General features: G+C 39.6%; 1 long non-coding RNA gene across 2 annotated transcripts in view; it reads left to right on the forward strand.

Annotated features, from left to right (window-relative positions):
- The window catches only part of LOC132342226 (uncharacterized), a 48,515-nt gene that overhangs the window by 12,909 nt on the left and 13,432 nt on the right, over positions 1–22,174 (forward strand). Inside the window, exon 3 of one of the 2 annotated variants that reach the window (XR_009490544.1) lies at positions 14,141–14,701. The exons of the other annotated variant lie outside the window; for it this stretch is intronic. This is a non-coding gene — a long non-coding RNA (uncharacterized lncRNA). Of the gene's footprint in view, positions 1–14,140; positions 14,702–22,174 lie in introns of those variants that run through there. 2 annotated transcript variants of the gene reach the window in all.

Genomic DNA, 22,174 nt, shown 5'->3' on the forward strand with positions numbered 1-22,174 from the left:
AAGAGTTTTCATGGGTGCGAAACTGGAGGAGAGAGTCTGATGTCTAGAAAGTGTTTCTAAGATTCTTTGTACAACATGCTTATGTAAAATCCCCTGGCAGCCCCTTTGAGAAAATTAGTAGTGATCAATATCAACCTTCAGAGCTTCTGGAGTCCTTTTTAATGTGTTTCCGCTTAATGTGACTCCGCTTAGAGACTGGCTCCAAAGGATGCCAGCATCTGTCTTACCCTGAACTAAGAATGCACAGCAGTGTGTCATGCCCTCCTACGAATGGCTTATTTAAAATCTTGGTTCTTTTCCTACAATTTTTCTCTGACTAGCAAGCAGAATTGGAGTAAGAGAATGAGAACTAGAACATTTTCTTTTTATTGTAACAAGGAAAAATATAAGTACCTCAAAAGAGGAGGAAAGTAACTGGAAGACAAGTAAAATAAACCATTCAAGGGTCCTCATATGAACTTTAAAAGATAGGTGTGTTAGCCCCCTTCTACAAGTGAAACTAAAGCAGAAAATTAGTCATCTTATTCAAATGTGGAAGAGTAAACTAGCTGCTCCATCAACCTCAAAGCTTCATTTTTATCTTATTTGCATTCCAAAGTAGTTAGGCCATGAGGCAGAGTAGAGGTCATCATTGGGAGGACCTCAGTCCTGTGACCCCCACCTGAGAGCAAAGGAGGCTGGGAAATGAGGTCTGGCTGTGTGTACAGGAAGAGAAAAGTGTTGAGGATCTGTGACAGGCTGTGCTACCAAGCTAAAATAATTAGTAGGTAGCAGGGGCAGCCTTCAGATCTAGGTCTCATGGTCTCCAAAGCTAATACACTCAGCTAAAATACTGGATCATTTCCTCTTCTGAAGGTTTATTTATTTTTTTATTAGGACAAGTTTGAGTAAACAGTAAAATCTGCTTTTCTCACTACACTTTTTTAGCATCCTTTTAACAAGATTCCCCCGTCCCCCGTTAAAAAAAAAAAATTCAACCTCAGAGCTTTTTATTTATGAAATGAATCTTATCTGAATTTAATTTCCCATTCCCCTTTTTGAAGGAAGATTTGGCATTCAGTAAAAAGAAAATACATTACATACTCTTATCGCCTCCCTGCAACAGAGGATGGGAAGGGGATGCTCAGCTTGAACAAACCCCATCCCTGACAGAGGGCCAGAGAAGAAGGGGAAATCCAAGATGATGGCCTTCAGAAGCTCCTCCAGAAGCTTGTGCCCAAAGATAGGCCCCAAAATATCATAATATCATATGATTGCTTAAGTGATTCATGTTAAGCATCACACCAAAAAAACAAAAACACCCTCCCATTTTTAAATGTAAATACTTTTCCTTTTCTACATCTGAAAGCCACATGTGATTTCCAATCCACCAGCACAAACAGACTGACAGACAACATCCCTCAGGAAATGCTTGCTATGCCATCAGGTTTCAGCACTCTCCCCCTTTCCCCTCTGGAGCAAGCCCATAACTCTGCATTTGTGTAAAAACACATGTGTGGCATATTTATTCACAGGCTGCTGGGCAGAGCAGACGTCCCTGCAGCCCTTCCTGGTTATGCACTCATGAAGTGACTGCATGCTCCCTGCTTTGTGTCTGTGCCCACAAAACATCAAGTAGCCCGAAACTAGAGCCTGCCTTGCAAGGGTAACAGACGTTTCTGGGCCACCCAACCCCACCCCCAAGGAGACGGGGTAGGTGCTTTTTTCTCCGTGCTCCCTCCTCAGTGTTCCCCTGGTTCTGGATTTTGACGTTTATCGTAGTGTAAACGCTGTGTACATCTGTTCTCAAGTTTATGGGCAATCCATCCATTTTAGAACGTAGCACAGCCTACTACACGCACTAATTCTGTAAAATTTTCTCTGATAAATGAGTGAATTAATGAAGAAAAATTCAGAATCCTGAACAATAGCTTGTGTTAACAATTCAGGGACCTAAAGCTTTGCATATAATGATCACTAAGTTTTCTGGTTCCACCTAAAAACAAGCACTTGATAAACCTATATAGTTACTGATGTGCTTTTCAGCTTGACTCATGGTTAAAAATTTAAATGTAATTCTTTAAATTGTGAGCTGACTTTTCGGAGCACATGTGATGGTCAACATATGCATTCTTCCTCTTTGTTGCATGCCTGAACTAATTTAAAATTGACAACTCGATAAAGTAGGTGCTATTACCATCCCCTGAAGATGAGGAAACTGAGTCATAAAAAGGATAAGTGACTTGTTCACAGATACATAAATGCCAAACGTCAGAGCCGAGACTCACAAGAAGACTGGCTCCAGAGAGTGTCTTAACCACTAAGCTAAATTCACTCATTTAACAGCAACTTATTGACATCTACTGATGTGCTCAATTAAAATAAATTAATTTCAAAGGTTAAAACCTCTGAAGACAATGGCCTGAAACAGTGAGACAGAGGAGCACTGGTTAGCAAGCCGAGGGAAGTTCTCTGAGGGCTGGCTTTTGAGTTGAGACTTGTTTGCCAAGAAGTGACCAGCCAGGTAAAGCTGAAACAGGAACAAGTTCCCAGAAGAAGATACTGCAAATGCAAAGGTCACAAAACACAGAGAGCTTGACACGTTGAGGAACAGGGCAGTGTGGCAGAAGGATAGTGAGCAGAGAAAGGGAAGTACATGATGAAACCAGAGAAACTGGCAGATGCATAAGAGTTGTAAGGTTCATGGTCAGTGCAATAGGGAGCCATTTGCTGTTGTTCAGTAGCTAAGTCATGTCTGACTCTGCAATCCCGTGCACTGCAGCACACCAGGCTTCCTTGTCCTTCACTGTCTCCCGGAGCTTGCTCAAACTCAGTCCATCGATTCAGTGATGCAATCCAACCATCTCATCCTCTTCCATCCCCGTCTCCTCCTGCCCTCAATCTTTCCCAGCATCAGAGTTTTTCCAAAGCGTTGACTATTTGCATCGTGTGGCCAAGGTATTGCAGCTTCAGCATCAGTCCTTCCAACGAATATTCAGGGTTGATTTCTTTTAGGATTGACTGATTTAATCTCTTTGCAGCTCAAGGGGCTCTGGTGAGTCTTCTCCAGCACCACAGTTTGAAAACATCAATTCTATGGTATTGAGCCTTCTTTATGGTCCAACTCTCACATCCGTACATGACTAGTGGAAAAACCATATCTTTGACTATATGAATCTTTGTTGACAAAGTAATGTCTCTGCTTTATGATATGCTATCTAGGTTTGTCATATCTGTTCTTCCAAGGAGCAAGTGTCTTTTAATTTCATGACTGCAGTCACTGTCTGCAGTGATTTTGGAGCTCAAGAAAATAAAAATCTGTCACTGTTCTGCTTTTTACCATCTATTTGCCATTAAGTGATGAGGCTGGATGTCATGATCTTAGTTTTTTGAATGTTGAGTTTTAAGCCAGCTTTCCCACTCTCCTCTTTCTTTCACCTTTATCAAGAGGCTCTTTAGTTCCTCTTCATGTTCTGACATTACGGTGGCATAATCTGCATATCCGGAGAAGGCAATGGCACCCCACTCCAGTACTCTTGCCTGGAAAATCCCATGGATGGAGGAGCCTGGTAGGCTGCAGTCCGTGGGGTCGCTGAGAGTTGGACACGACTGAGCGACTTTGCTTTCACTTTTCACTTTCATGCATTGGAGAAGGAAATGGCAACCCACTTCAGTGTTCTTGCCTGGAGAATCCCAGGGACAGGAGAGCCTGGTGGGCTGCCGTCTATGGGATCACACAGAGTCAGACATGACTGAAGTGACTTAGCAGCAGCAGCAATCTGCATATCTCAGATTATTGATATTTCTCCCAGAAATTTTGATTCCAGCTCAAGCTTCCTCTAGCCTTGCATTTTGCAGGATTTAATTTGCATATAAATTAAATAAGCAGGGTGACAATATACAGCCGTGATGTACTCCTTTCCAAATTTTGAACCAGTCCATTGTTCCATGTCAAGTTCTTACTGGTTCTTCTTGAACTGCATACAGTTTCTCAGATGATAGATAAGGTGATCTATTATTCCCATCTAAGAATTTTCCACCGTTTGTTTGGAAACAAACACATTCAAAGGCTTTAGTGTAATCAATGAAGCAGAAGCAGATGTTTTTCTGGAATTCTCTTGCTTTTTTGATGATCAAATGGATGTTGCCAATTTGATCTCTGGTTCCTCTGCCCTTTCTAAATCCAGCTTATACATCTGGAATTTCTCAGTTCATGTACTGTTAAAGCCTAGCTTGAAGCATTTTGAACATTACCTTCCTAGCATGTGTTCAGTTCAGTGCAGTTCAGTTCAGTCGCTCAGTCGTGTCCGACTTTTTGCGACCCCATGAATTACAGCATGCCAGGCCTCCCTGTCCATCACCAACTCCCGGAGTTCACTCAGACTCACATCCATCGAGTCAGTGATGCCATCCAGCCATCTCATCCTCTGTTGTCCCCTTCTCCTCCTGCCCCAAATCCCTCCCAGCATCAGAGTCTTTTCCAATGAGTCAGCTCTTCGCATGAGGTGGCCAAAGTACTGGAGTTTCAGCTTTAGCATCATTCCTGCCAAAGAAATCCCAGGGCTGATGTCCTTTAGAATGGACTGGTTGGATCTCCTTGCAGTCTAAGGGACTCTCAAGAGTCTTCTCCAACACCACAGTTCAAAAGCATCAATTCTTTGGTGCTCAGCTTTCTTCACAGTCCAACTCTTGCATCCATACATGACCACTGGAAAAACCAGAGCCTTGACTAGATGAACCTTTGTTGGCAAAGTAATGTCTCTGCTTTTGAATATGCTATCTAAAAGTAAGTGTCTTTTAATTTCATGGCTGCAGTCACCATCTGCAGTGATTTTGGAGCCCCCCAAAAAATAAACTCAGCCACTGTTTCCACTGTTTCCCCATCTATTTCCCATGAAGTGATGGGACTGGATGCCATGATCTTCGTTTTCTGAATGCTGAGCTTTAAGCCAAGTTTTTTACTCTCCACTTTCACTTTCATTGAGGCTTTTTAGTTCCTCTTCACTTTCTGCCATAAGGGTGGTGTCATCTGCATATCTGAGGTTATTGATATTTCTCCCGGCAATCTTGATTCCAGCTTGTGCTTCTTCCAGCCCAGCGTTTCTCATGATGTACTCTGCATATAAGTTAGATAAGCAGGGTAATAATATACAGCCTTGACGTACTCCTTTTCCTATTTGGAACCAGTCTGTTGTTCCATGTCCAGTTCTAACTGTTGCTTCCTGACCTGCATACAAATTTCTCAAGAGGCAGATCAGGTGGTCTGGTATTCCCATCTCTTTCAGAATTTTCCACAGTTTATTGTGATCCACACAGTCAAAGGCTTTGGCATAGTCAGTAAAGCAGAAGTAGATGTTTTTCTGGAACTCCCTTGCTTTTTCCATGATCCAACAGATGTTGGCAATTTGATCTCTGGTTCTTCTGCCTTTTCTAAAACCAGCTTGAACATTGGGAAGTTCACGGTTCACGTATTGCTGAAACCTGGCTTGGAGAATTTTGAGCATTGCTTTACTAGCATGTGAGATGAGTGCAATTGTGCAGTAGTTTGAGCATTCTTGGACATTGCCTTTCTTTGGGATTGGAATGAAAACTGACCTTTTCCAGTCTTGTGGCCACTGCTGAGTTTTCCAAATTTGCTGGCATATTGAGTGCAGCACTTTCACAGCATCATCTTTCAGGATTTGAAATAGCTCAACGGGAATTCCATCACCTCCACTAGCTTTGTTCATAGTGATGCTTTCTAAGACTGACTTGACTTCACATTCCAGGATGTCTGGCTCTAGGTCAGTGATCACACCATCGTGATTATCTAGGTCATGAAGATCTTTTTTGTACAGTTCTTCTGTGTATTCTTGCCACCTCTTCTTAATATCTTCTGCTTCTGTTAGGTCCATACCATTTCTGTCCTTTATCAAGCCCTTCTTTGCATGAAATGTTCCCTTGGTATCTCTAATTTTCTTGAAGAGATCTCTAGTCTTTCCCATTCTATAGTTTTCCTCTATTTCTTTGCATTGATCGCTGAGGAAGGCTTTCTTATCTCTGCTTGCTATTCTTTGGAACTCTGGATTCAGATGCTTATATCTTTCCTTTTCTCCTTTGCTTTTCACTTCTCTTCTTTTCACAGCTATTTGTAAGGCCTCCCCAGACAGCCATTTTGCTTTTTTGCATTTCTTTTCCATGGGGATAGTCTTGATCCCTGTCTTCTGTACAATGTCACTAACCTCATTCCATAGTTCATCAGGCACTCTATCTATCAGATCTAGGCCCTTAAATCTATTTCTCACTTCCACTGTATAATCATAAGGGATTTGATTTAGGTCATTCCTGAATGGTCTAGTGGTTTTTCCTACTTTCTTCAATTTAAGTCTGAATTTGGTAATAAGGAGTTCATGATCTGAGCCACAGTCAGCTCCTGGTCGTGTTTTTGCTGACTGTATAGAGCTTCTCCATCTTTGGGTGCAAAGAATGTAATCAATCTGATTTTGGTGTTGACCATCTGGTGATGTCTATGTGTAGATTCTTCTCTTGTGTTGTTGGAAGAGGATGTTCCATATGTTCCTAGCATGTGAAACGAGTGCAATTGTGTGGTAGTTTGAAAATTCTTTGGCATTGCCCTTCTTTGAGATTGGAATGAAAACTGACCTTTTCCAGTCCTGTGGCCACTACTGACTTTTCCAAATTTGCTGGCATATTGTGTGCGGCACTTCAGCAGCATCATCTTTTAGGATTTGAAATAGCTCAGTTGGAATTCCATCACCTCCACTAGCTTTGTTCATAGTAATTCTTCCTAAGGCCCACTTGATTTCATACTCCAGGATGTCTGCCTCTAGGTAAGTGATCCCAACATCATGGTTATTCAGGTCATTAAGACCTTTTTTGTATAGTTCCTCAGTGTATTCCTGCCACCTCTTCTTAATATCTTCTTCTATTATGTCCATACTGTTTCTATCCTTCATTGTACCCATCTTTGCTTGAAATGTTCCCTTAATATCTCTAGCTTCCTTGAAGAGATCTCTAGTCATTTCCATTACATTGTTTTCCTCTATTTCTTTGCAGTGTTTTCTTAAGAAGGCTTTCTTACCTCTCCTTGCTATTCTCTGGAACTCTGTATTCAGTTGGGTATATCTTTTCTTTTCTCCTTTGCCTTTCGCTTCTCTTCTTTTCTCAGCTATTTGTAAGGCCTCCTTAGACAACCACTTTGCCATTCTGCATTTCTTTTTCTTCGGAATGGTTTTGATCAATACCCCCTGTACAGTGTTACAAAGTACCATCCGTAGTTCTTCTGTCACTCTGTCTACCAGCTCTAATCCCTTGCATCTATTTGTCACTTCCACTGTGTAATGATCAGGGATTTGCTTTAGGTCATACCTGAATGGCCTAGTAGCTTTCACTATTTTATTCAATTTAAGTCTAGATTTTGCAATAAAGAACTGATGATCTGACCACAGTCAGCTCCAGGTCTTATTTTTGCTGACTATATATAGCTTCTCCATCTTTGGCTGCAAAAAATAAAATTGGTCTGATTTCAGGATTGACCATCTGGTGATGTCCACATGTAGAGTCATCCCTTGTGTTGTTGGAAGAGGGTGTTTACTATGACCAGTGCGTTCTTTTGGCAAAGCTTTGTTAACCTTTGCTTCATTTTTTACTACAAGGCCAAACTTGCTTGTTAGTTCGAGTATCTCTTGACTTCCTACCTTTGCATTCAAGTCCACTATGATGAAAAGAACATCTTTTCAGTGTTAATTCTTTAAGGTCTTATAGGTTTTCATAGAACCATTCAACTTCAGCATTATCAGCATTAGTGATTGGAGCATAGACTTGGATTACTGTGATATTGAATGGTTTGCCTTAGAAACAAGCTGAGATCATTCTTTTGAGTAGATATTATGGTCATCTGACGGAGAAGGCAATGGCAACCCACTCCAGTACTCTTGCCTGGAAAATCCCATGGATGGAGGAGCCTGGAAGGCTGCAGTTCATGGGTTCACTATGAGTCAGACACAACGACTGAGCGACTTCACTTTCACTTTTCACTTTCATGCATTGGAGAAGGAAATGGCAACCCACTCCAGTGTTCTTGCCTGGAGAATCCCAGGGATGGGGGAGCCTGGTAGGCTGCCATCTATGGGGTTGCACAGAGTCGGACATGACTGAAGCGACTTAGCAGCAGCAGCAGCATGGTCATGTGAATTAAATTCTCCCATTCCCTTCCATTTTAGTTCACTCGTTCCTAAAATATCAACATTCACTCTTGCTGTCTCTGTTTGACCATTTCCAATTCATCTTGATTCATAGACCTAACATTCCAGGTTCCTATGCAATGTTACTCTTAACAGCATCAGATTTTACTTTCACCAGCAGACACATCCACCACTGGGAGCTGTTTTTTGCTTTGGCTCAGCCTGTTCATTGCTTCGCGTGCTATTTCTTGCTCTTCTCCAATAGCATATTGGACATCTACAGACTTGGAGGGGAGTTCATCTTTCAGTGTCATATCTTTTTGCCTCTTCATACTATTATGTGGTTCTCAAGGCAAGAATGCTGAAGTGGTTTGCCATTCCCTTCTCCAGTGGACCACGTGTTGGCTGGGGCTCTCCACCATGATCCATCCAACTTCAGTGTTCCTACATGGCATGGCTCATAGTTTCATCATGTTGCACAAAGCTGTGACCCAAATGATCATTCGTGTTATTTTTCTTGATTGTTGTTTTCATTCTGTATGCCCTCTGAGGTTGTAATTATTCTGACTATTTTGTGTGGAGTTAACTAGTTAATTATTAACTAGTTATTCACCTAGTTAATAATGAGGCGAATTATAATGGAAGAAGAGAGACAAATAGTGAGGCTCCTGCAGTAGTTCGGGTAAGTTCAGGTAGGAGCTGACGGTAGCTCGGCTAAGACTGCAGTGGTTGAAGAGGCATAGGTGGTATCTAGATGCAGTGGAGATGATGAGAGAAAGCATTCAGAAAGTATTTTGGTGATAGTGCACCCATGCTGCTGCTGCTGCTAAGTCACTTCAGTCATGTCCGACTCTGTGTGACCCCATAGACGGCAGCCACCAGGCTCCCCCATCCCTGGGATTCTCCAGGCAAGAACACTGGAGTGGGTTGCCATTTCCTTCTCCAATGCATCAAAGTGAAAAGTGAAAGTGAAGTCGCTCAGTCATGTCTGACTCTTCAAGACCCCATGGACTGCAGCCTACCAGGCTCCTCCATCCATGGGATTTTCCAGGCAAGAGTACTGGAGTGGGGTGCCATTGCCTTCTCCAAGCGCACCCATAGGACATCATAAATGGAAGCAACCATCAAGAAAGGGCTAACCTGGAAACTGGCTCTGATATTAACCCACCTTAAACAGGCATCAGGGGCCCAAAATTGGCGAGAACTCTTTCTTGATCGGTAGGCATCATCAGTCCTCTAGTTTCTGCCTTGGAGTTGTGCCGTGTGGACTCTTTTTAGTGAGAGATCATCATTCAGAATCCATTAGAGTGACGTCTAGGAGCTGTCAAGACTGTTTACCTTCCCTGCCATCAGGGGATTTGTGTATTCACAGAACACTGAAGGGCGTTCACTCATGTTGAGTGGATGGGAATTTGATAGGTAGATATGTCCAAGCAGAGGGAACAGGTGGAAAAGAATGTAAGGTCTGGAAAGTAGAGGGAGAATGCAGTGCAAGTATAGAAAGAGATAAAGGCTAGAAAGAGTGCTTTTATGAAGGCTGTTGAATCCTTGTGTACTTTATTCTTAATAGAGAATCTGCAAAGGATTTCAGAAAGGCAGAGAGAACCATGAATTGTTAAAGCTGAAAGGAACCCGGCAATTACAGATTCCACCTGCCTAACGTTGCAAACTCTCCTATATCCCTTTTAAAGAAATCACCCCAGCATCAGTGTGCATTACTGATGGCTAAGCCTACAGATTTCAACATATCAGCCCCCAGTCTTTGCAGGAGTCTTTTGCTGAGGATAAATCAACAGATAGTTTGGAATGCTTACTGTGTGCCAACTTCTCTGGAGGAATCATATATGATGAAGACCAGTTCAGTTCAGTTCAGTTCAGTCTCTCAGTCATGTCCGACTCTTTGCGACCCCATGAATTGCAGCATGCCAGGCCTCCCTCTCCATCACCAACACCTGGGGTTCACTCAAATTCACGTCCATCAAGTGGGTGAAGCCATCCAGCCATCTCATCCTCTATTGTCCCCTTCTCCTCCTGCCCCAAATCCCTCCCAGCATCAGAGTCTTTTCCATGGAGTCAACTCTTCACATGAGGTGGCCAAAGTACTGGAGTTTCAGCTTTAGCATCATTCCTTCCAAAGAACACCCAGGACTGATCTCCTTTAGAATGGACTGGTTGGATCTCCTTGCAGTCCAAGGGACTCTCAAGAATCTTCTCCAACACCACAGTTCAAAAGCATCAATTCTTCGGCGCTCAGCTTTCTTCACAGTCCAACGCCCACATCCATACATGACCACTGGAAAAACCATAGCCTTGGAATTTAGAAAGATGGTAACAATAACCCGGTGTACGAGACAGCAAAAGAGACACTGATGTATAGAACAGTCTTATGGACTCTGTGGGAGAGGGAGAGGGTGGGAAGATTTGGGAGAATGGCAATGAAACATGTAAAATATCATGTAGGAAACGAGTTGCCAGTCCAGGTTCGATGCACGATGCTGGATGCTTGGGGCTGGTGCACTGGGACGGCCCAGAGGGATGGTATGGGGAGGGAGGAGGGAGGAGGGTTCGGGATGGGGAACACATGTATACCTGTGGCGGATTCATTTTGATATTTGGCAAAACTAATACAAGTATGTAAAGTTTAAAAATAAAATAAAATTAGGAAAAAAAAAAAAAAAAACATAGCCTTGACTAGACGAACCTTTGTTGGCAAAGTAATGTCTCTGCTTTTCAATATGCTATCTAGGTTGGTCATAACTTTCCTTCCAAGGAGTAAGTGTCTTTTAATTTCATGGCTGCAGTCACCATCTGCAGTGATTTTGGAGCCCCAAAAAATAAGGTCTGACACTGTTTCCACTGTTTCCCCATCCATTTGCCATGAAGTGATGGGACCAGATGCCATGATCTTTGTTTTCTGAATGATGAGCTTTAAGCCAACTTTTTCACTCTCCTCTTTCACTTTCATCAAGAGGCTTTTTAGTTACATGGTCTCAATTCATTCACACCTGTAATTTCAAACTTATCTAGTATAAAAATGTAATTCCTTGCCATACCAAATTAGATTCTCTATTCTACCTTCTTCACAAGCTTTGATATGGGAGTGTCCCCTGACCAAATCTTCAGGCTCTTCAAATTGAACATGATATTACACAGATGAGCAGAGACACCCAGATCTTAAACTCTACAAAGTGAACATATCCAGAAAAGAAGCAACCTTAGAAATTGAGACATTTAAAAGCACTTTGCCTGAACTTTCTGAACATTGAGTGCCTTTTTTAGCAAGTGTATTGGTTAAAATACTGGTTTAGTTATTTAGCAGAGAATAGCAAAAAAAAAAAAAATAATAATAATAATAATTAAAGTTTATTTCTCTAATGTAAGAACCTGAGCTGGTAATTAGTCAGGTTCCCATACCTGAAATTCTATACAGTTGCTTTGTCACTCACTAGTGCTGGCCTCATTTTCATGGGCAGGGATGGCTCACCACGGCCGTGTCCCCAGTCCAACTAGTGAGAAGGAGGAAGAGAGAAATGGATAGCAACCGGAAATACCACACCTCACTTCCATTCACATCTCATTGACCAGAAATTAACCCAAGACCACTCTCAGTGTGAAGGTGGCTGGGCAACTATGTGTTGGCTACTATTCTGAGGAGATGGTACTAAAAGGCACCAGAGGAGAATGGATCTTGGAGGCCAACAGGAACCTCTGCGTCATGAGAATCTGTGACCTGCCTCTGTAATGCTTAAATATTATTAATATCATGTTGACCACAAACTAGGCAACCTATCAGAGAACTATTTCACTCAAGTTTGTTCTCAAATTTTAAGATATAAATGGATCATCCTCAGAATTGTTCAAAATAAACATTTTAAGCTCCAGTTCTAGAAGGATGGGAATCTAAATTTTTAAAGGCCACCACATGTGATGCTTACACAGTTTTCACAATATGAGACGGGTGACTGCTACTATGAGCTGCCTCGTATACAATTTTGGAATGGTTTACAAATCTTGCATAATTAAATCTTACCACTTGTATCACCTAAACTTGAACTTGGGTTTAAACCAACTTTATAATCAGGTGTGGATGACCTAAATTGAAAGAACTTTGATTTCCTCATCACCGTTGAGATATATTAATCAAACTTTCTTACCCAAGATTGAGAATTCCTTGAATATAGCAAGATAATTCCATCTTCAAAGCATGAGTAATTTACAGTCATGATGTTACAATAAACACAGTGATAATAAACTATCATTTTATATGATTTTACAACACTGACATGGGTCTTATTCCATTCGATCTTCTCAACAAACAAAATTTTACAGAGAAAGTATTTGAGAGGCAGAATTACCTTAGTCTTAGGCCCCAAACCCAGATCCTCTTCCTCTCAGTCCCGGTGTTCTTTCCTTTATGCTGCAGTGCATCTAATTGCTTTCCATCCTAAATTGAGATCAAAATAGAAACAGTTAAAAATAGAACAGGAGCAGTGAGCAGAATAAAAAGTAGACAAATGCATTATAGAAAGCATAAGGTAACAATATAGACGGACCTCACAAACATTATGTTAAATGAAAGAAGCCAGGCACAAAAGACCTCATATTGTATGATTCCATTTATATGAAATGTCTAGAAAAGGCAAACCTATAGAGACAGAAATAGATTAGTAGTTGCCTAGGGCAGAGACTAGGAATAGAGATTAACTATAAACAGGCATGAGGGATCTTACTGGTGAGAATACATTCTAAACTGGATTATGGTGCTGGTTACACAATTCAGTAAATTTACTAATAATCACTGAATTATAAACTTAAAACGCATGAATTTTGTGGCATGTGAATTATAACTAAAGTCTGTTTTTAAAGAACATGCAGTGTTAACATTAGTTATTGGTTTCATTTTTGACTCTGCAACTTAAAACTTGGATTAAGTTTAGAAAGTAATACAATATCCCTAAGACCTTGGATTCTCATCTCTTAAGTGGGGATAAAAATAATGTTTGTTTCATATGGCATCTAACTTCTTAGCATATTGGAAGAGCCAAATAATGCTGAACTTCATCAGAATTCAGGTTCAAAGCTTAAAATCACACACAAACAAGTTATAATTATTTGCAATTAATGCTTCTGACTAGGAATAAAATTGTCAATAAAAGATCATTAAATGACACTTAAAATCACTAAAGACCATATGTGAGGGTTCATGATGTGATTCAGTATGACTTCAAGTTTAGTGCTCTACCCTTTATCTCATATCTACATACAAATATATGAGTTTGTACATTCCATACATATACATATTTATCTCCCAGGTTATATTCCATATTTGTTCCACATACAAACACACACACATGCACACACAGACATTCCCTTCAAATTCAACATGAATTCGATCCCAGAGACTTTGATCATTTGAGTGTGACATTGAAGCAGCCGATGAAATATATGCTGTCTCATGAGACCTTCTGGTTCTTAAATTCTGCAAAACAAGAATAAGTTTGGAGGGTGTCTGTCCAGTTGTACTGGCATTAGATTTGTGAGTACCACCTAACATTCCCCTTTACTTCGGGCCTGAAATACACAAACTGATCTCCTGTGAAAATATACATTTGAAGAATTAACTTCTGTTTTGCCTTAAGATTAAGGTTTAATCATGAAGTAATGGCACATGCTAGACTGCGTTGTCTGAGTGACACCCTTTGGAGCTCACTTCAGAGCATTATAGCAACAACAATAACCAAGATGACAGCTCTGATTACTAAACACTATTTCCATTAGGCCAACGCAAATATGCCAGGCCTCCCCTTTCCCTAGAATTGCTTTCTGACAAAAGACAATTTAAATCATTTTAAGGTGTTCATTTTATCATCTTCTTCCTTCCTCATGTGGTTCTTCAGCATTTAGCTTTAACACATTAAGTTCCTCTGATAAAGCCTTTTAATGTCAACTTGTCAAAAACTAATTACATTCTCTTTTAGGTAGAAAACATGCGATGGCTGATTTTTCAGAAAATTATTATTTAAGTCAACATCACTCTTCTACCCAGCATTCTGGAAAGTCTGCTTCGTACATGCTCAGCCTTGTTCAGTTCCGGGATGTAACTGCAGAGCAGATGATGCAGGACTCTAATGTGGAAACACTGCACTTCCCTCCTGTGTTGCAGGCGTTTGCTGCAGTGTTCAGTGCATCTTTAGTAGATTGGCACACCGGTTTCTTGGTATAATTTCATGTTAAATAACAATCTTACGACCATATCAGGAAATAAGATATGTGTAAAATGTCACCTTTGGAAAAAAAAAAAAACAATTATAGTTATGACATGCAATTTGCATCAACCTCTTCTGAGATAATCAAAGAAAGATAACAGAATACACTAGCAATAAATGGGCTAGCAAGGAGGGAAAAAAGCAGAGTCTTTGTATTTCCATGGTTCCATATTTCCTTGGCACATCACAGCCAGTCTTTTTCTGAGTCCACTGAACAAGCATTTGTCATAAGCTTTATTGTACCATGAAGTTATGATTAATATTATAGCTCAAGTACAGCGGGTGGAAAGACCACATTCATTTTCAAAGTCACGTCGCATTGATTAGAATTCACTGCAGGTTATTCAAATAACGATCCTCTCTTTCCCCAGGAGAATCTCTGTCTGATTTTTCTTTAGCCTCATTAAAGATCCCAGGTGCAGACAAAGCTTTACGTATTTCTCATTTGCATCATCCTTGGGAAGGAGGTAATTCACATGCCTTCAGTATATAGCGCTTGTTCTTGTACTTTGCTCTTTCCTATCATCTATTTAAATAAATCAAGAAATTTAGCCTTTATAAACCCTCAGACAATAGAAAATGCCAAATTTTATTATCTTTAGTAATGAATCCATGGATCCCAAGCCCTCCATGATAATTCAGATAAAGTGAGGCATTTTTATTCTGTTCTTGGCTGTACTTGGTTTTAAAAGACAAAGGTTATTTTTTTTCCTTTCCTAAGGAAAAAGATTTATTTTAGGAGTAAAGAGCAACACAGAGCATTTTCCACCTCACCAGAACTGAAAATTAAAGGTTCGTCATACAATAAATGCAGTACTCATAATCGTCAACAAAACTTGAAATGTTATTTGGCTAATTAGATATATTTCCATGCCAGGACTGATCAATTATTGCCTGTGTTGAGATAATTTATTAGCTACTCTTCCCAATTTAGCGTTTTCATAGAATCACATATGGATTTCATTGGCATAAGGTGTGGGCCTCAAAATTATGACAAAGATTCTGCCTTGGACTATTTTTACCTTTAGTTTTTGTGTGATGAGTTTAGCCTGAAGCAGACTGACAGCATTGTTGACATTTCATGGAGTTTGCATTTCTCCAGAGAGGAGAAATTTCACCTAATTAAATAATGTTTGAGTGTCTTAGAAACTACAAAGGCAACACGATACCACACAACAGTCACAACTTATTTGTTAGGACCACTGGTATATTTCTGAGATCTTTAGAAAAATTGAACTCTGTATAACAAATCTTTAAACTGACTCAGAGGCTTAAGCTGATGTGGCTGACATAATTGGAAAGGTAGGAGAAGAACAACTGGGAAAGAATTTTCATAAAAACTATCATTTTTTTCAGAGTGGAGGTGAGGAGTGAATATGACTGTTTTCATGGCGGGACAGCAGCTTAATAGTTCTGAAAGGAGTGTATGGGTGTGCGCGTGTATTTCACAGTGAAATGTGTGTTATTTGCAGAATGGAATTCCAACTTTTAAGGCAATAAATCAACATTAACCATATATTTAGGTATTAATGAAAATTCATCTCTGGCCTCTTCATCCATTTCTCAGGGACAATATGATTCCCCGTGATCTGTGAACCTGCTCTTGGTAAGCTTTTGCATGCATAGCTAATACAGAAGGAAAGTAAACATTTTATTGGCATTCATTTTCATTTGTTTCTGCTAGAAGGATATGTAATGAGGCCCAGAATCTCACTGACTCTGATTAAAATGAAATGGAGTATGCACTTGAAAAAAAAAAAAAGTAACTCTTTCAGTTCAATAAGGTACTATTTAACATAGAGTGAAATTGTAATGAAAAATAACTGTAAGTTTTACTCAGTTAAATCTTTTCAGTTGAACTTGAAAGAGCAATACTGTAGGTTCAATATAAATATGAGTCAATGACAGAACCCAAAGGTAAGACAGAGATGTTACCATGGCCACTTTGAGAAATATGCACAGTCATTCTGACTGGTGGTGCTAGTGGTAAAGAACCCACCTGCCAAAGCAGGAATGTGAGAGACACTGGATCAGTCTCTGGGTTGGGAAGATCCCCTGGAGGAGGGCACAGCAACACACTCCAGTATTCTTGCCTGGAGAATCCCATGGGCTGAGGAGCCTGGTAGACTATACTCCATAGGGTCACAAAGAGTCTGACATGACTGAAGCAACTTCGCATGTACATAAGATTATAATATAGCTATAGACATTCTGGAGCCATGTTACAAATGACGATAAAGCAATGTGTGGACCTACTCTCCAGTAAGTAAAGTCTTTAAAAGAGCAAGCATTTCATAATTAAGTAAACACCTACTGTGTGTGTGCATGTGCGATATGTATACATGTGCCCACATGTTCACATCTGGGATTTGTGTTTGTGTGTGCATGTGTGTATCCAATCTGAATATCTCAGAGAGGAAGGCATGGAGAACCCACTGAGATTTATTTCTCCTTTAAGCCTCAGGGAACCTTTGAAATTTCATTGACATTAATTAAGCCCACCCCAGGATCATGGGCTTGGTGGGCTTGGTGGACCTTTGTTTTAAAAAGCAAGCTTTCTTGCCAGAGGAGTTTTTTTTTCCCAAGCTCTCATTTTATTGTGGTTTGCAGCAGGGGATCTTGTTTCAAGGGATATGATCAAAGTAAAGGATATTTCTTCTGGGACATATTTTACATAGATTAAATCTCATTATGCAACTTACTCCTTAGTCTATATTCTTTTTTATAAGCTCCTATTGTAAGAACGAATTTAACATAGAAAAGTGTGCATTTATTACATCAGATATATTAAACTCCGATGCATGTAAGGTGCAGTAGAGTCAAACACTTTTTGTTTTTCTTATCAACAGTGAATTTCAGCTTACAGAATTCTAGTGTAATCTTAAATGAGGTTGCAGTATGTATATGACTGTGAACTTAAGTTTTCTACAGCTTTTGCATAACTTCATTTTAAAATATTAAACAATTCTTTTAAGGGACATATTGCTATCTTTTGGTCTTTCTTCCTTGTTTTTAAACTATTTCCTCCATTCCTTTTCATTTTAAATGTAAGCAAGTTACTTTGGTTATATTAAAGAAGTATACCATATTAGTGATCATAAGAAGTTATGTCTTCTCATTGAACACTAGAATGTGGAAATATGAAACAGTGCCCAAAATATCTTACACTAGAGAATAAACACTAAAAATAGGCATTGGTTAAATCCTTAGAGCTAATTTAAGCTTGCACCAAAATTTACAGTTCGAAAGAATGATATCCAATAGCAAACTCTTTCATGATAAATATTATTGCCCTAAGTTTAATATCTTAAGAAACTAAAAAGGACAATGAGAATACCAAATCTACTTTTCTACAGCCTCAAAATTGGGAAAAACATCACAAAATACAATGTAAGATTCAGTAGCCCCTGCCCAGAATGCTGATATTTAGACAAAATAGAAATTTAGTTTTTCAATTACCTCCTGTCAAAACTACAATATGTTTAGGTTAGACAGCACACACACATTTCAGAATATGTTAAAAATGCATGCTGGGTATACATGTGAAAAGAATGATGTATTTTTAGTAGTTTTGTTGTTGTTTGATTGCCAAAGTAAATTATATATTTTCAAATCCAATCTCATGTCTACATTTCTGTGATTTCATCAGCCTCGCAATTAAAACATCAAGAGTAAGCTGAGAAATTGATTTTTCAGTTGGACAAAAGGATATGATGCCCAGTCAAGTTTCAGGTTAAACTGTCCTGCTTGTTCTAGTAATTTTCTTCACCATTTGGTCTCTGTAGGCACGGTTTCCTTCAGTGAATGAAAGTCCTTTCCTGTTTTAGTTCTCAGGCTCTCTACTGTGCATTTAGTGAAGAACAATTTATAGGCTATTTTCAGCTGTTTTGCAGTATCTGAGGAGGTCCTCGCACATCCTGTATGTGCGCTGAGTGCTTAACTCTGAGCCTGTGAGAGAACCGTCTAAAGAACCAAGATGGCGGACAGTTAAACAGTTAATCGGAATACAGACCTCTTTTTTCCCTGATCAATGAAAGTCAAATTCATTTTATAAGTGGTTAACTCATCTTTAGAACTAGAAACATAATTAAACCAGAAGGAGTCTGTTACGATTAGAGACGAGAAGCTGGGGCCAGTTAAGCCATCACAAAGAAACTGAAGTTCATATCAGGTTTTTGCACAAAATGAAGTTTTCCTTTTCTGATCATATTATGTAAAATGTATTTCCTGTTACTTTTGAAAAATGAAACTATTTGTAGAACTGTTCAAAAAGTATTTTCATGTAATATGTCTTCACAAACACATATTCTGTGTTTTGTGGATTTTGGACTCAGTATTCCACTGAGTCTGTTTTCAGAATCTTTCTCATCCCTCTCAGTGGTTTAATGTCTTTATGGTGGCTTTAATAGTCTTTGGATCCTTATTTAGTTTACTTGTGAATAAATATTGCTCTAAACAACTTCCCCATAGCTTGACAATGTATGCACTACCTACCTTACATAGTAAATTTTTAAAAAATCTATAGCATTTATTGGGTTCTAATTCTTTATGGCTATAATAATTTCAGTTGAATTTCCACTATCTAATTAGATTTTATAGCTTTTATAGGATAGCATAGATTTTTTTTTCCTCTTGATGTAAGTTAATCTTAGCTAACTTTAAATAAAATGAATATAATTATCAAATTTGTGAAAATGTTTAGAAAAACGTGCCTTTGTCTATTTCATTGTGAAATACCCTTTTTCAAAGCCACTTATTTAGCTATTCTCCCCTAGATAGCTATGTTGAATAAAGATGCAAGTAAAGATAATCTAAGCAAAACCAAAATTACCATCACGTGAATTTTGGCCAAATATGAAGAGTGCCCTATTTGCTGTTAACCTGTTGAAGGTACAATTGGTGACGTCAGCCTGAACTGCAGCGTAGAATACCATTCTCTATACTGACAACAATGCTCCCTTCTGTAGCTCTGAGAGCTTAGTATCTCTATATGTTATTTGCAAAATGAATGAACGAAACATGCTCTGATCAAGTGTTCCCTTTATACTGCAGTAGACAATGAGATCTTCCATCAGTGCTTTCTAGGACCCAGAGACAACACAGCTCCCCAGAGACAACATCAGCCTGGCAGCTCCTTAGCATTCCAGGCATTCCTCTGCAAAACACTAGTGAGAAAGTAGTTACACATGGGAATCTCGAATTTTTCTATAAAAATGTATTTGTAAACCCCACATCTAGCAGCATCTGTTTAATAATCGGGAGGGAGAAGGAGTGCATATATGTGTGTCTGTGTGTGTAGTCTGCTATCTAAGGTAATTTGTAAAATACAATACTGCAAGAAATGTGTCTCTTTCAATGCATCCAGACTTAAGAGTACAACAGTTTGCTCTGTTTATGTGAGGGGTTCTATTTGAATTTAAAGATAATCTTGTCTAGGCCATTAGGAGAAAAACAAATACAGGAGAGAGTCTAGTCCAGCAGCATGAGAACTAGGCTTAACCTGACATCCAGCTGGGCAACGTCGAGCAATCTCTGATGGAAAAATAAACTAAGGTCACCATACCAGATGCCCCATAAGGTTCATTTCAGCTGTAAAACTGCGCTTTCTTCATACCTGCAAACATACTTAAGGAACTTTTAGTCAAATATCTTCCTGATTTTAATAAGCTGAACCATTTTCTTATTTTACCATTTAGGTTGTAGAGACTCTCATTTGCTAGATCTTACTTCAGATGAGGCCTCTTGAAACTTGACTCCAATCTCCAGACCCGGGACCATAGAAGGCATCATAAGGGGACTAGTCTTTGAGAGCATCCTTTGGACTTTCACTCTTTGAAGTGTTCTCCATATTTAGCTCGTTCACCTTCGTAACTACCCTGTGATTTATATGTTGTGAATAGTCCCATTTTGAAGATGAGCAAACTGAGGTACTGAGAGCCCAAGGTTTCCTCTCCTGCAAACATGTCAAACTGGAAACTGGCATGAACTCAAACCAGCTTTAAAAAGTGTGTTCACCTTTAGAATCTACCCTCGCTGATGGTAGTTACTTGGTAGTCTGGACACCGTAAGATTCTATTAAAATAAATATATGTATCCTTATGGTTGATTCATATTACCATGTGGCAGAAACCAATACAACATTGTAAAACAATTATCCTCCCATTAAAAATAAATTAGAAAAAAAAGAATTTTTTTAACCTCATTGTCCCATTGCCCAAGAAAGAGAGTTATGTACATATCCCAGAGGCCGGGACTGGACCCTCTTCACCAGTCAGCAACACACCCACAGGCACAGGGATGGCCTGAGGGGCACAAGCCAGGAGCCAGCTTCAGGCCGTGCAACTTTGACTTGTGGGTGCTATCTAGGGCCTCTGGCAGGGCTTCCCAGGTGGCACTAGTGGTTAAGAATTCATCTGCCAATGCAGGAGACAGAACAGACAGGGGTTTGATCCCTGGGTTGGGAAGATCCTCTGGAGGAAGGCATGGCAACCTATTCCAGGATTTTTGCCTGGAGAATCCCACATACAGAGGAGCCTGGCAGGCTACAGTCAGACACAACTGAAGCAACTTAGCACAGCACGACAGGGCCTCTGACAAGAAGCGACTGATTCCTGGGTACTGATTGTGATGAGCCCAACATCTAAGAGCCAGAGCTATTCTGTTCAAGTATTGGACAGCTTTTATTTAGCAGCTCAATAACTATCTAAGTGTTGCATGATCATTTGTTTAGTTTATTGGTTTCAATTTTGCATTAATAAAGGTGAATAAGTATTCAGTAAAAAAAAAAAAAAATGCCACGCTCAAATTCCAAAACTCCCATTTCAGTGAGGTGTACGTTTTCTTCTGACGATGTGAACCTACTCGGTGCAGACACGTGGCTGGCATAGTGGACAGAACACCATACGGACCCTGTTCTCCAGGAGCTCACAGAACCACAGTAATAAGGATGGTGCTTTACTATCAGGGGCCAAGATGTTATGAACATTGCTGTATTACTTATTGCTCTGTTCTCTTCTGAAAAGGTGTATTTCATTTTAATGACAGAAAATCCTTTGGAGCAAATGTCACAATGTGAAAGTCATATTGGCTTTTAAATATGCACGACTCTGCTGAGTGAATGAACCAATGAACTGGAACAGGACCCAGGGATCAGTGATGGTTTGCAGCCCTCTCAGAAGTCACTCCATCTCCACATTCAGATGCAGCTAGGCAGGCATTTTCTTTTCTCATTTAACTGTTGCTGCTTTGGAGGATACAAGATACTTAGAGGAAAGTGAGGCTCAGAGAAGTTGAGTTGCCCAGGGTCCCCCAGCTGGTAACTCAGAGAGCTAGGATTCTAATCCAGGGTTTTTGACAGGCAATTTTGTATTTTTTTTTTTTCTATATCACAGTTGTTTTTGATTATTCCATCTTCCTTTCCATAAACGTTACAAGTGCTTCTTTCCACCTGGTTTCCGGGTAGGAAAACCAAAAGAAACTTTTCAGTCTTATTTTTTAACTGTTAAAAATGTCACCCGTGTTATTTGTAGAAATATTTCAAAATACAAGTTAAAATGAAAGAAACCACTCATGACATAGCTAAAAAGTGAACTGTTAACATTTTGTTGTATATCTTTCCAGTCCACCCTTTATTTTATACAACTACATGTAGATGTACTGATGTTCAGTGTTTTTTTGTTTTGTTTTATTTAAAGGCATTTTAAATTATTCTACTGTGAACATGTTACTTTTTTACAAGAAAAAGTA

The sequence above is a fragment of the Bos taurus genome, chromosome 14 (genome assembly GCF_002263795.3).
Source record: "Bos taurus isolate L1 Dominette 01449 registration number 42190680 breed Hereford chromosome 14, ARS-UCD2.0, whole genome shotgun sequence".
In the NCBI taxonomy this organism is placed as follows: domain Eukaryota; kingdom Metazoa; phylum Chordata; class Mammalia; order Artiodactyla; family Bovidae; genus Bos; species Bos taurus.